Consider the following 13,492-nt stretch of genomic DNA (forward strand, 5'->3'; position numbering starts at 1 on the left):
TTAGTCTTTCTCAGAAGGGAATGAATTCAAATGCACATGGAAATCAAATTCAGGATACAAATATCCGGCCATGAATCAATACGACCGAAAAATCAATACTGCACGCTAGAGCTCTAAAGTACACTTTTATTGGCGATATTGACGGAGGAGTTTGTTATCTATAGAATCCAAATGTTGCCCACACTTATCCACCACAGTACATGAAATTGCATATTTGAACTCATCTTTTCTCCAAAGTATTTGATGCGTTTCTTTTATATCGACGAATTTACAAATTCATATGTTCCGAAAAAGTCCGGGAAAAACTACTTCCCTTTTACAAAAGTTCGGTAAAAAGTAACTTCCCCTGAATATTAACAGTAAACTTCCGGGCTCGTAAATGTGAAAGTAGTGAAAAAAGTCAAAATCTTTTTATTATATGCTTGAGATGGACTAAAAATGTTACGAACAATACCAATTTGATAAATAAAAACGACGTCTGCGATCGAACTGCGAGAAAGGCACGTTTTCCATAAAAATCGATAGGGAATCCAGGTAGGTCAATTTTATTATTTATTTATAGCACGCAAGATGGCGTCGAGTTAGTTGCCTTTTTATTTCTTAGTGTGAATAGTAAAATAGGGGTTGTCTCAGAGTTTGTAAAATCACTCGAGAAATGCGCAGTAGTGATCAAACACCCAAGCGCCTGTGGACCAAGTGGTCTAAGTAATCATTTACAGTAATCATAAGCTTGTCAACACTCAGGTTTTGAGTTCAAATGCTGCTCATGTGAAGCTGCGTTCGATTCTTACTGACGAAGGTCGAAAGGTCAAAGTTTGATTCATTTACCAAAATATAGATATATTATTTAAAAGGACTTAAGTTTAATATAAAAAAAAGGATATGTGGAATGGTTGCCAATGAGACAACTATCCTATAAAGTTCAAATGAAGTGGATGTAAGCAGTTATAATTTATAGTCAAGTCCAGAAACCGTTGACAACATTGATATTATTTATTTTCACTGGACGTTAAGCAGACGCTAATTAATTCGTGAATCAATCAGTTAACGCAAATCAAGACATTTTCAGAATTATTATCTTATATCGCGAGGTCTCAATTGTTTTCGTTTTTATTTCACTTTAGATTTCTTTCATGAAGTTTCTTTTAAAGATAGGTCTTGATTGAGCATTGTGACTGTCTTTATAGTTGTAATAGTTATGATCATAGACGTTTGTTGATAACAAAAATTGTAAGAAAAGTTCTTTTATTCAAACTGTAAGCGTTTGATGCTTCTGCAGTCGAAATAGGCATCGTGTAAGGCTTATCATAAGGAGTGAGTATGATAATTCATCGATGAAGATCTTTCAGCAACCGTCATGATAAAGAACAGTAATAACAGTGCTGTTCGTTTGATAAATTTGCCATTTCCTTGCATTTCATGAATTTTTGTTTATAACAGGCATATCCTACTTGTGTCCTTTCTTTTCTATGAAAACAAGTTAACCCAGATACAGTGAAGTCTGTTTCAATAATTTATAAAAACTGATAGGACGATCCTTAGTTTCCACAATAGGCACTTTTTTCTTTTCAACCAAAAGAGACTAATTTTGTTCTTTTGAAAAATGTTCAATATCGACTGTTAAAACGCTGAATACAGTTACATTAATTAACTATTATATGGTTATAATATGTAGATCTTTGTTGCTTGTTATGTATTATTTATAGTATAATATTATGTTGTTTTTATGTGTTGCACTTTGATAATGCATAATATAACTTGTTCTATATGCAATTAAATATATTGTTGATTTGTATATAACTGTTTACACCATTTTGTCTACCTAGTCCACTCTTTATTGCCAATTTCCTCCATCTTTGGTCAAAAAGTCAAGGGTCACGTGAAAATGAATAGAAAAGTAGAACGTCTGAACCAGAAGTATGTACTGATTTAATGGGAGCAACTAGTTGAACAGGATCTGTATGCTCTTCTGGAATACCTGAGATCAAATCTTTTGTTAGGTGGGTCTTTTCATTCAATCTATATTTTCTTTCTGTGTTGTGTTTTGCAGACTGTTGTCTACTTGAAGTTTCAATAGTACCTAATGACGTATATTCTGGTAGCACGTGTTGCACCAAGAAATTGACCCATGATTTAGGTTTCGATCATTATTGGTGTACCAGTGAATGTGGTACATCCAGTTCATAGCCGTCACTTCGTCACCGACGTAATTCAAATAAGAGTTTATTTTTTAGAAATTTGTATTTCTTTGGTCTTTAAAAATTCTGGCTCTGATGTTTCCGTCCTGGTTATGGACGCAGAAAATAAGGTATGTTCCAGTTTGTTTTTTTCTCGCCTGAAATTAATGTCGAAAATATAAAAGACATACGGATGCAAATCGCATGGTAGTCGTCTGGCGTAAATTATTTGGTGGCCAAGTGGTCTAAGTAATCATTTACAGTGATTATAAGCCTGTCAACACTGAGGTTTTGAGTTCAAATTCTGCTCATGTCAAGGTACTTTCGATTCTTAACTGACGAAGGTCGAAAGGTCAAAGGTCAGTGGTTCTCTTCGGACACTACTTTTCAATGAAAACTGGTCGTTTTGAAATAAAAAAAAGAGTTCTACAAGCGGCGTTAAATACCACCAATTAATAGATCAATTCATAGTCCAATGAATGCAAAGAAACTTCAGATTTTTTATCATGTGATAATTTACAGACGTACAAGAAGATTAGGAACATTTTGGGGATTTAGGAATTAAAGGACCATATTTTGACTTTAAAAGAGAGGCGAAAGATTCCAAACATTCAGATTCATAAGTCGAAAATAAACTGACAACGCCATGGTTAAAAAGAAAAAGTAAAGAAACAACAGTACACAAAACACAACATAGAAAAATTAAAGACTGAGAAACACGAACCCCATCAACAACTGGGGGTGATCTCATGTGTTCTCCGGAAGAGTAAGCACATTTTGCTCAACATGTGGCACCTGTCGTGTTGCTCATGTTAGTACATACCAGGTGATAAGTTTAATTCGGTAGGTCACATTCATGACAAAGGGGACGGGATTGTAGTTGGAACATATCCATCGTCATCTATGAAACAGATATTCCATAACGGTCAACCAACTCGGGATGGCGTGCGTAAAATTTACGAAAGGATAATTTTAACTTTACCACTTGGAACTCTTGGTTTATTAGCTTCTTTGTGAGCAGCCACCCTCTATCAAGGAAATCATGATAGGAAACACAAGCACTGGAATATCGTATCAACTTGGATATATATACTTTATATGCAGGCGCTGCTGGAATATTGCTACAAAGAAATGGAAAGTTCACAATTAGGAAGCTGAACTCATCTGTTTTGTCGTAAATTTTTTTTTAACCGACCCCTCTATCAATTTTTAGATGTAAGTAAAGATATGAGACAGACTTAACTGTATCTGTATCTCAAGTTCGATGGGATTGATGCATTCAACATATATAGTCACTAAATTTTGAATTAATTAGTGAGATAACACAATCTATATTATAGCGGAAAGTGAAGTTAAAATATGCTGCTAACTTTTTTATTTTTCTTCCTAAGAAGTTCCTGTATGAAGTCAGTCTCGAATGAATAAAGGAACAAGTCGGCAAGAAGAGGACCATAGTTGGTTCCCATGGGCATGCCGATTGTTGATTGAAAAATACCTTCTCGAAACGTAACAAATTAAATATATTGTCAATTAAGAAACCAAGTATCTTGATAATGTCAGTTTCAGAGAATTTTTTTATGTATCAGAGTAGCTTTTTACAAAGTACGATTCATCGCTCCCTAAGACAAGATACTTAAATCTACGTTGGTCATTCTTTTTTATGAAACAAAGCAGGACCAACTCTTTCAATGTTTTTAATTTGGAATGGGGAATACTTGTATAAAGTGTAGAAAAGTCAAATGTTTTAATACAATTGCAAGTTGAAAGAGTCTTAGATTGTATGTACTCTATTTGGAGTTTTTTATTATCCACATCTGATGCACGTCACTTCTAGAATTTCCCAATAATTTTGGAGCCCGGCTTTGATTGCTGATCAAATTTATATTTAATTCAATTTTTTCTTCATCTTTAGGAGGGAAGGCGCCGCGTGTGCCCAGTCTAAATTCAAATTTGTGTGATAATATCATTTTCTTAGTTACATGTTATTTGTATCGGAACCAAGGAATGATAGTTAATATTACATTTTTTTGTCTTGAAATCTTCAACGGAACTTAACCTCGTCTTTATGGTTCATTGATCTACATTTAATATTCGAAGTAAGGCCAGCTTTTCAAATTTGTTTTAATTATAAGTCAACTGTTTTGTTGTCAAGAATTATTGCAGGTATGAATAAAAGGTGATATCGCGTGAACGTCAAAAAGACAACAACTTCGCCTAAAAAAAACATGTCTTTAAAACGACTTTAAACACGCTGCGTTTTTTTTTTTGCACCTGTCCTAAGTCTGTTGTTCAGTGGTTGTCGTTTGTTGGTGTGGTTCATAGGTGTTTCTCGTTTCTCGTTTTTTATATAGATTAGAGCGTTGGTTTTCCTGTTTGCATTGTTTTACACTAGTTAATCTGGGGCCTTTTATAGCTTGCTGTTTGGTGTGAGCCAAGGCTCCGTGTTGAAGGCAGTACTTTGACCTATAATTGTTAACCTTTTACAATTGTGACTTGGAGGGAGAGTTAATTGTCTCATTGGCACTCATACCACATCTTCTTATTTATCTTTAGTTCGGTCCTTGTTAGAAAACGTTGTGAATGAATCTAAACTGAAATACTAGTAATAAAAAATAGGCCATATACTATTATATTTTCAGTTATTTACAAAAAAGTAAACTAACAACGACATCGCTAAAAACAGAAAAAGACAAACAGACAAACTACAGTACTCAAAACACAACACAAAAAAAAAACAACAACTGAGCAACACGAATCCCATAACAAACTGGGGTTAATCTCAGGTACTCCGGAAGGGTAAGCAAATCCTGCTCCACTTGTGACACCCGTCGTGTTGCTCAAGTTAGTACAAACCCCATGATAAGTCTTATTCGGTAGGTCACATTTGAGGAAAAGGGGACGCGATTGTATTTACGACACTTGGTACATATTCTTTGTCATCTGTGAAACGAATATTCAATAATATTATATACTTATATGGAGTTATTTTCATTCAGAACGATAGCTCATTCTTTTGAAGAATCAACCCGGACGATACCAAGTTTCAAAGAAATATGCTTCTAGGCATAGAATAATGACCTGTATCAGGTCATTATTATCCTGGTTAAAATGCAAATTATAATTTACTTAAACATTTAATTCGTTTATTAGTTATCGCGTATTGTAGCAATTTGAGGGTTTACTTTTTAATATTCCATCTTTGATAGGTTTAAGGCAGGCAGAAACAATCTTTCCTCCGTTTATTAGACTGAAATACCGAACATCATCATTGACGCTCATTTTAACTTTCGAAACTAATAACGTGAAGTTTTGTTTATTTATCGCTACAATAAAGGGACATTATGTGAGATGAATTTAATAATGCAAAACTTTTCACAACACTTTTAAAACAAGCCAGATATAACACATTCGTGTGTAGGATTTTGAAAATCTTACTGATTCACACTGTATTGGAAATCATACTTTGACTTACATGTATTGATATTCGTTTTTCGTGTTAAATGCACATGTATCACGACTTAGTGCTCTCTTCGTGCCAGTTCTTAATTTTTACCTCTTTATCTACCTTTAACTCTCTCAAATGTTCAAATGTTCAAATGACCAAATATTCATTTTTTATATAAAACAACAGCCACGTAATTTATAATGGGGGGAGGGGGGGGGGGTAGAAATTTTATCCAAATTCTCTATTGAAAAAAAATATTTTCATTCAAATGAAAAGTATTCTGAATAGTTCAATTCGCTAGAAATTATTGAAAAAATAATATACTTTTCCGCGATAAAAATGTCATGAAGACATAGAAAAAAAAACATAACACCCTCTTTCATCAACTAATTTGGTACAATAAATTACTTACAAATTTACTTGTATTTTTCATACACCGTTATCGGGCGGTTACTTACTTCATGTCGTGCAAATATATTTTTATTGAGCCTGGATAAAGATTTCTAAACTTTATATCTAGATTAATTAGTGAGTTTTATTTCACATTAAAAATAAGCCGTAGGGCATATTAAAACTTGAACGCATTAGAAAAGAAAATAACACTTTAGTGTGCTCGGAAAAAATAGGATGCAACTCCTACAAATCTTTGCAGATGGTAATATTTTTGACGGTATATAAGTCAGACAATGCATATTCTAAGGTTTTTCTTGTCGTATAACACACCTCGGAGTGTCAGGATTGGTCAAATGAAAGACCGACCGTACCAATTCTGACACCCCGAGGTGTGTTATACGACAAGAAAAACCTAAAAATATGCATTATCTATTACATCAACCACTTCGATATTCGACAATACACAACCACTGCCCGACCACTTAAGACAGACATGATAATATGACGGGATAAAGTATAATTTTTCTTTAAGCTCTCAAGCCCCTCTTAATACCAATTAGTAAGCTTACAAAAGATTGGTAAAACACATACAAAGCTAGTCTAAAGAATCAATTACACCTAGGGTATATAGATAACAAAACTACAAGTTAAAAACGAAACAAAAATAATAACACCACATCACTCTTAGTTACTGAAAAGAAGTTCAAAGCACATAAGCTACTGTATGAAACCATGTCATTCAACATTCTGATATAGATCATAAGTAATAGGTACATTGTATTTAGTGGTAGAATTCATGTAAGCTGTACATGTCCACCTGACTTTGACCCAATTTACACTCCACTGTTTCGTCAGATTATCGGTCATGATATATCATTGGTCAGTATTAATCATTGTATAGATTCACGGCATGGTGGACATATTCGTCTTACAGAACTTGTATGATTTTGACATTCTTTTCGTGAATCTTCGATCAGATTAAAGTGTGTGTGATACATGTAGTAGCAGAATTTTGACTTCAAAGACTTTAAATATAACATTAAATCATAATCAGTAAAGCAGACGTAAAAATTCCGCGTATTCACTGAAGTATGAAGTAAAATATTTCGGAATACGTGTTCTAGACTCCTGCCTGTCTGTTGCATTTTATTGTCATATCTCGCTAGATATCCCTTTGTCGTTGCCAAAAGCATACTTGCAAGAGGCAACATATAGATTTGATCTCATTGACTGTCCCATTAGTTTTTGGTTTCGAGAGACAATGGACATGAGAACGAACTTACTATACAGAACAGCATGTAATAGAGAGGAAAAAAAAAATATACGCATACACACTAAATAATAGATAATAGGGACATGTGTTTGAAACAGACAAACGACATTTAGTTGAGAGGAGCAAATTTAATGAACATTGGAACATACTGGCTGGAAAGAACGACAGTATTTCGAGATTTACATAGAACAAGATAGGTCACTGACTATACAAACAGCTTTCGACTGAGAGAAACACAGAACATGATATAACGTTTACATTCCAAACACAAGTGACTGCGCTTTCATTTCTCCCGCACAGCCATATGGAAACCTCTTCTTTAGTATAGAGTATGTAGCTGAATGGTTGTTTTTCCAGGTGATCATATCTATACTATTAAATGAGAAGACCTCATTTTGTGTGTCGATTCTCTTCCTTCCACATTAAATCAATCATCATGCTTTAATGTCCTTTAGGTACCATGCATAGTCGCATTTGTCATCCTCGCTTATTTATATTTCGTTTGGGGTTTTTTGGGAGAAAAACGAAAGTAAAGACGTCCGGATATTGTTTCCGTCCTCGGACTGACTTTTAAGTCATAGATAACACTTCCGTTTAGGACTTAAACTTACACATTAATAATAAATACCAAATACACTGTATTTATATAGTATATGGTATTATGTATGTTCATAGTGTACAGAAAAAAACCCTTATATATTTGAAATTAACAGAAAACAACAAACAAATAACGGACTTTGGAAAAAGGGGGAGGGCTAAAAAAATTGTACTGTCCCCAAGTACCTTTTACTTTTGATAACTCTCCTGAAATAATCCAGTCATAAAATCTTTTACAAAAATTCATCCTACAACAGTTTACATACCATCAACAACGCTCTAAATGCCCGCGATTTCGCGGGTGAGTTCTAGTTCACTATAAAAAAAGAAATTGTGATAATCTCTGCCCTTTATAAACCCTACACATATATATAAAGTGTAAGAGTATTGTAAAATGTAGTCTATTAACAAAATATTCAGATAAATAAAATGCAAAAAATGTATGCACAACAAGCACAGTTATCTATAATTGTAAAATAAATGGCTCATCCGGAAGCTGCGTGGATTTCGAATGTTTTTCTTCAGCAACGTCGTTTGTATGTACATTTACATACATAGGTTTACCATACTCCTCATTTAAATTTTCAACAGATGGTTGTTGTATGAGTCCTTCACAGTCTGAAATGAGTGAAAATGCATCAGGAAATCAAAAACAGTTAATGATGAATACGACTGGAATATAGTACTGCATCCTAGGGCTCAGCAGAACAACTTTGCTGACGGAACAGATACAGGAGTTGGTTATCCACAGCATCCGAACGTTTTCTACACTTAAACATAATTGTACAAGGAATGACATCTATGCATTTTACTTTTCTCCAACGTATTTGATGCGTTTCTTTCATATTGACCCATAGAATAAAACTCCATATCAAAACAAGATATATATTATTTGAAAGGAAATCCAGAAACCGTTGACCACCTTCAAATGTGTATGCGACATTGAGGCGTGAATAACATTTCGAATGATAATAGATATTTTAGATTTATATATCGAAAAAAGAAATATAGATGACAATACGGTATCGGTTTTGCTCATTGTATAAGGTCGTACATTGACCTATATTTAGTTTATTCCTCCTCATTTGGTCTTTGTTGGATTATTGTCGCATTGCCATTACGACTCATTAAACAAATAATATATGATCGTAAGAGAAAAGATGGACATGCAATTATTATAATAATACCATATATTTTAGTTCAATAAATAATTTAGATTCATTATACATTTTTTCAAATCATGTTAACACGGTGAAACACTTGCTACTGGGCGAATGTTACAAAATTTTAGAAATTATTTGAAATTAAGGAATATATCTCACCCATGCAAAGGTATGACCGATTTTCACAATTATTTTTGTCCATTTTGATTTATAAGCTCGTCATTTGTGTTCAATAAGCATGATAAGCTTGGAATTTTCAATTATTTTGGCCTCGATCATCACTGAAGAGACATTCATTGTTGCAAAAATGATATTCGAATATTATTCATGCAAAATATAACATTTTTGAAATTTTAAAACCATTAGTAAAAAACCTGAAGAAATAAAAAAAACTTGTATTTATTTTCTATTCTAAAGTTGTCCCGTAATAACCAACTAACTTTTTAACTCGCAGCAGCTTCTTAGTAGTAAAATAAATTGGTTCAATTTAAACAACATATGCTACATGACATTGCATACTTATTTAAAATCATGTTACCAGCATTATTTGAGAAAATGTAGAAAGCGATTACAAGCACATTGTACATGTTTACTCAATAAACATACATAAATATCTTTATTTCAGTCAAATATATTACCTTTGTTGGAAACGTCGTAAGCGACAATCAAAATGAAACTTACACTGGCAGTCTGTGTTGTGTTGATTGGAATGATTTTGGCTGATGATTTAGTACCAAACCTTATAGTGCAGTCAGTAGAGGTGGGCAAAAATCTGTCTTTGTTAATGAGTATTCTCAAAGTTAGATTGCTCTTTGTGTTATTATGATGTATATACAGAATATTATTCTTCTTAAAGGGATAGGATACTAGGTACATGTAATATTTCCGATTTAGACGTTTTTGAGAAAAATCTCTTACATTTTTTAACGCAGATTTTAAAGTCAGCAAATTTACGGAAATTTAACATAAACCTCATAAGAAAAATGATACCCACAAGATAATGATCGTGTAAATATTGAAATGTTTTTTTTTATTTTGATGGCTTGCATTTTAAAAACCGGATATCAATTTCAACTACGTTTTTCATTCCATGAGGATATATGTTGCAGTTCAAATGCTGGAATTTGATTTCTTTTCTTTCTAAAATGTAATTGATTATGTATTTTGTATTGCAAATGTGTTCTGCGGCGCCATACTTATGCGTTTGTTCTCTTTTGATGTTGAAAAAGCTTTCTTAATCTTCTAGTATGATAGGAACTTGCTCTCATACTTAAAGAAAATGTTGGACATATTTCAAATATAGTCCGATGAACCGAGAATCCAATGCCTTTTTTACTCTAGAAATATAAACACGGTTAATTTCTTATAATCTTATACAAATATAAACGAGAGGTGAAAGATACCAAAGGGATATTCAAGCTCGTAAGTAGAAAATAAACTGACAACACCATGGCTAAAAAAGAAAAGACCAATAGACAAACAATAGTACACAAAACACAACATCAAAAACTAAAGACTGAGCAACTTGAGCCCCACCAAAACTGGGGGTGATCTCAAATGTTCCAGAGGGGTAAATATACATATAATAATCTATTCTAGATGATGCATCAGAATCGCAGTAAAAGGTCTATAAAACCAAGCATGGAAGATTCGGTGAAGATGGCATTTAGCATGACAGACAAAAACCACGATGGGCATATAACAGTGGATGAATTGATACAATTTGTAAAGAAAACCACCGGGTTAACCATTGATCAGACGACCAGACGAGGCTTCAATATGGTGTTTGGGAATCCCACATATGACCTTAATGAAAATGGGACTATTGAATTAAATGGTATGTATGCATTTCTACTGACGAGTTCAGATATGTTTTGTCAAGGAAATAATACATCTACTACTATTACTGTACTGCTATAACTACTACTACTACTACTACTACTACTACTACTACTACTACTACTACTATTTCTCGTGTCACCAGTAAACATTCATTTTCGATGAAACTTGCAATTTTTCAAGTGGCTTCCAGGTAAAACAATATAGATTTGGTTTGTTGTTTCATGGATGGTTTAAAACATATGATTGTATTGAACTAAATATCATATTTGATATTACGCATGAAATCACACATTAAACAATGGAATGATATTTGCTGATTTTTGTAACAGTCTGTGATAATTAAATTTCTTTAACGCAAAGCTATCATTTTCCAGTTATGTGCAAGACTGGTATACATGAATATTATATTTTATGTGTTCTATGAAATTATTTTTTTTCTTCAGAATATGCTGGACTTATGAGAATGAGAATGAGAATGGGACAATAGAACGACAAAATGTATCAACCTGTGAAGACTGGAACTGTACCACTTTAATTATAACCAAACTGCTAATTCTATTGTCTTAAAATCTTTACGGAATTTCTCCTTATATAACTTGATATAAATAAAACATATATATGTCTAATATACGTCTTAGTTACATTAATATATAAATGGTGTGATTGCTAATGAGACATTTCTTCAAGAGACCAAATGACGTAGAAGTCTCACAACTATAAATTGCTTTAAATTTGTATTTCGTTGTCTTTTTATTCGCAAAAATGTACGGCCGTATAATAGTATATAGGTGATGTCAATGTCGTCGTCGTCGTCCTAAGACATTTGGTTTCCAGACAATAACTTGAGTGTGATATTCGTTATAAAGTTTGCACCATGACAAGTTAAAGATGAAGTTAACATTTTGTTCCAGTACAATGAATTTTTAACCGGTAGGGGACTATGCATTGCCATGCAATACTCTCAGAATGCTTGTTACCATTTTTTTGTCCCCCGCGCAACAAATTGCGTGGGAAAAGAAATACCGGGCGTCCGTCCGCTGTCACATGTACAGTTTTTGAGAGATTTTTATGAAACTTATATCATAGGTTTATATCAGCAACGTCTTGGACGAGTTTGAAAATCATTGCCGATCGATTATTTTTAAAAGAGTTACGTCCCTTGAAAACATTAATTATATGGAAAATTGCATCGTTAGCGATCTCATATGTACAATTCTTGTCAGATTTTATAAAACTTATATCATAAGATTACATTAGCAAAATCTTGGACGAGTTCGATCGAAAATCAGTGCCGATCAATTATTATTATTTTTAAAAGAACAATACACAAATACAGATCGGTTATACAGACGTTTAATTACGTACATATATGCAGAATTCGAATTACGTTATACAGGGAGTTATTTATACAGATTCTCATTAAACTATTTTCAACGAATTAGGCGGTGTCACCCTAGAAGAATTCAGGACAACTCGGCCTGGAGTCAAATTGGACAGACTTATAAGTCAACTCGGACTGTCTATGAAAACAACTCGAACCATCAATAAGTCAATTCAGACCACCTTTAAAGTCAACTAGGGCCTTCGATAATGAAAGCTCAGACAAAGTATTAAAAGAGGATCTGAGCTATATAAATTAAATGTTATAATTTACACGACAATATCATTTGCATGTTGCTGAATTTGCAAAACATAATAAACAAGAAAAATTTGTATAATGTGAATTCAAATTTTTTACTTATCTTTATCTATTTATTATAAAAATTAATTGAAAAAAAAAAAGAAAGAAAAAAAAAAGAAGCAATCTATTAGGTTGAATTTGTTTTACTCATTTGTTGAATCTTTATTCAATATTTTAAAGTCAACTCGGACCGTCAATAATGCCAACTCTAACAAAGTAAAAACATAGAGTTTATGGTATTCATATGATAACATGCTCTATTTTAAAAGTGTCCTTTAATTTCTACTTCATCATGGAGATTGTATATTTTGAATAATTCTTCATTAACTCATTAAACAAAACTTAACAAATTTGTAAATTATATTCGTTATTTCGTATTGATAATTAGTTTAAATCAACAAACGATAATGTAAATGTAATTATTCTAAAAAGAATCTACCAAAACATTACAAAAGTTATTTACTTATATATACAGCTTTCAAACAACAGAAATCTAGGGAGCGTCATTTAACGCCCGAGTTGTCTTTTTCGTCATTTATATACTCAAAATCGACGTTAACACTGTATTAGAGACTTCTCTTCAGTCACATTAAATAATTTATTTCCTAAAAACTCTAATTTTATACTTAGTTTTACTTACCATTATAGATGGTCTGAGTTGACTTATGGATGAACTGAGTTGACTTTATATACGGTCAGAGTTGAATTACTGTACTGTCCGAATTGAATTACTGTACTGTCCGAGTTGACTTATTGACCGTCCGAGTTGTCTTCATAGACGGTCCGAGTTGTCTCCTGGACGACTCGGCTCGCCCCGGTCAGAATATGATTTGCTTTATAAAATACATAATCTATTATTATGCCGAGGAGTACCGAATGTGTGGTTAATATGGAAAATTCGCTAAGGGGCAACTTTGAACC

At 33.0% G+C, this 13,492-nt stretch overlaps 1 long non-coding RNA gene across 1 annotated transcript in view; it reads left to right on the forward strand.

The window, feature by feature from the left end:
- LOC127703067 (uncharacterized) overlaps positions 1-11,475 on the forward strand; it is a 115,793-nt gene extending 104,318 nt beyond the window's left edge. The window contains exons 2-4 of the long non-coding RNA XR_007982650.1: positions 9,674-9,808; positions 10,648-10,885; positions 11,334-11,475. This is a non-coding gene — a long non-coding RNA (uncharacterized LOC127703067). The remainder of the gene's footprint in view (positions 1-9,673; positions 9,809-10,647; positions 10,886-11,333) is intronic.
- The last annotated feature ends 2,017 nt before the right edge of the window (positions 11,476-13,492 follow it).

The sequence above is a fragment of the Mytilus californianus genome, unplaced genomic scaffold (genome assembly GCF_021869535.1).
Source record: "Mytilus californianus isolate M0D057914Y unplaced genomic scaffold, xbMytCali1.0.p SCAF_5, whole genome shotgun sequence".
Lineage (NCBI taxonomy): Eukaryota > Metazoa > Mollusca > Bivalvia > Mytilida > Mytilidae > Mytilus > Mytilus californianus.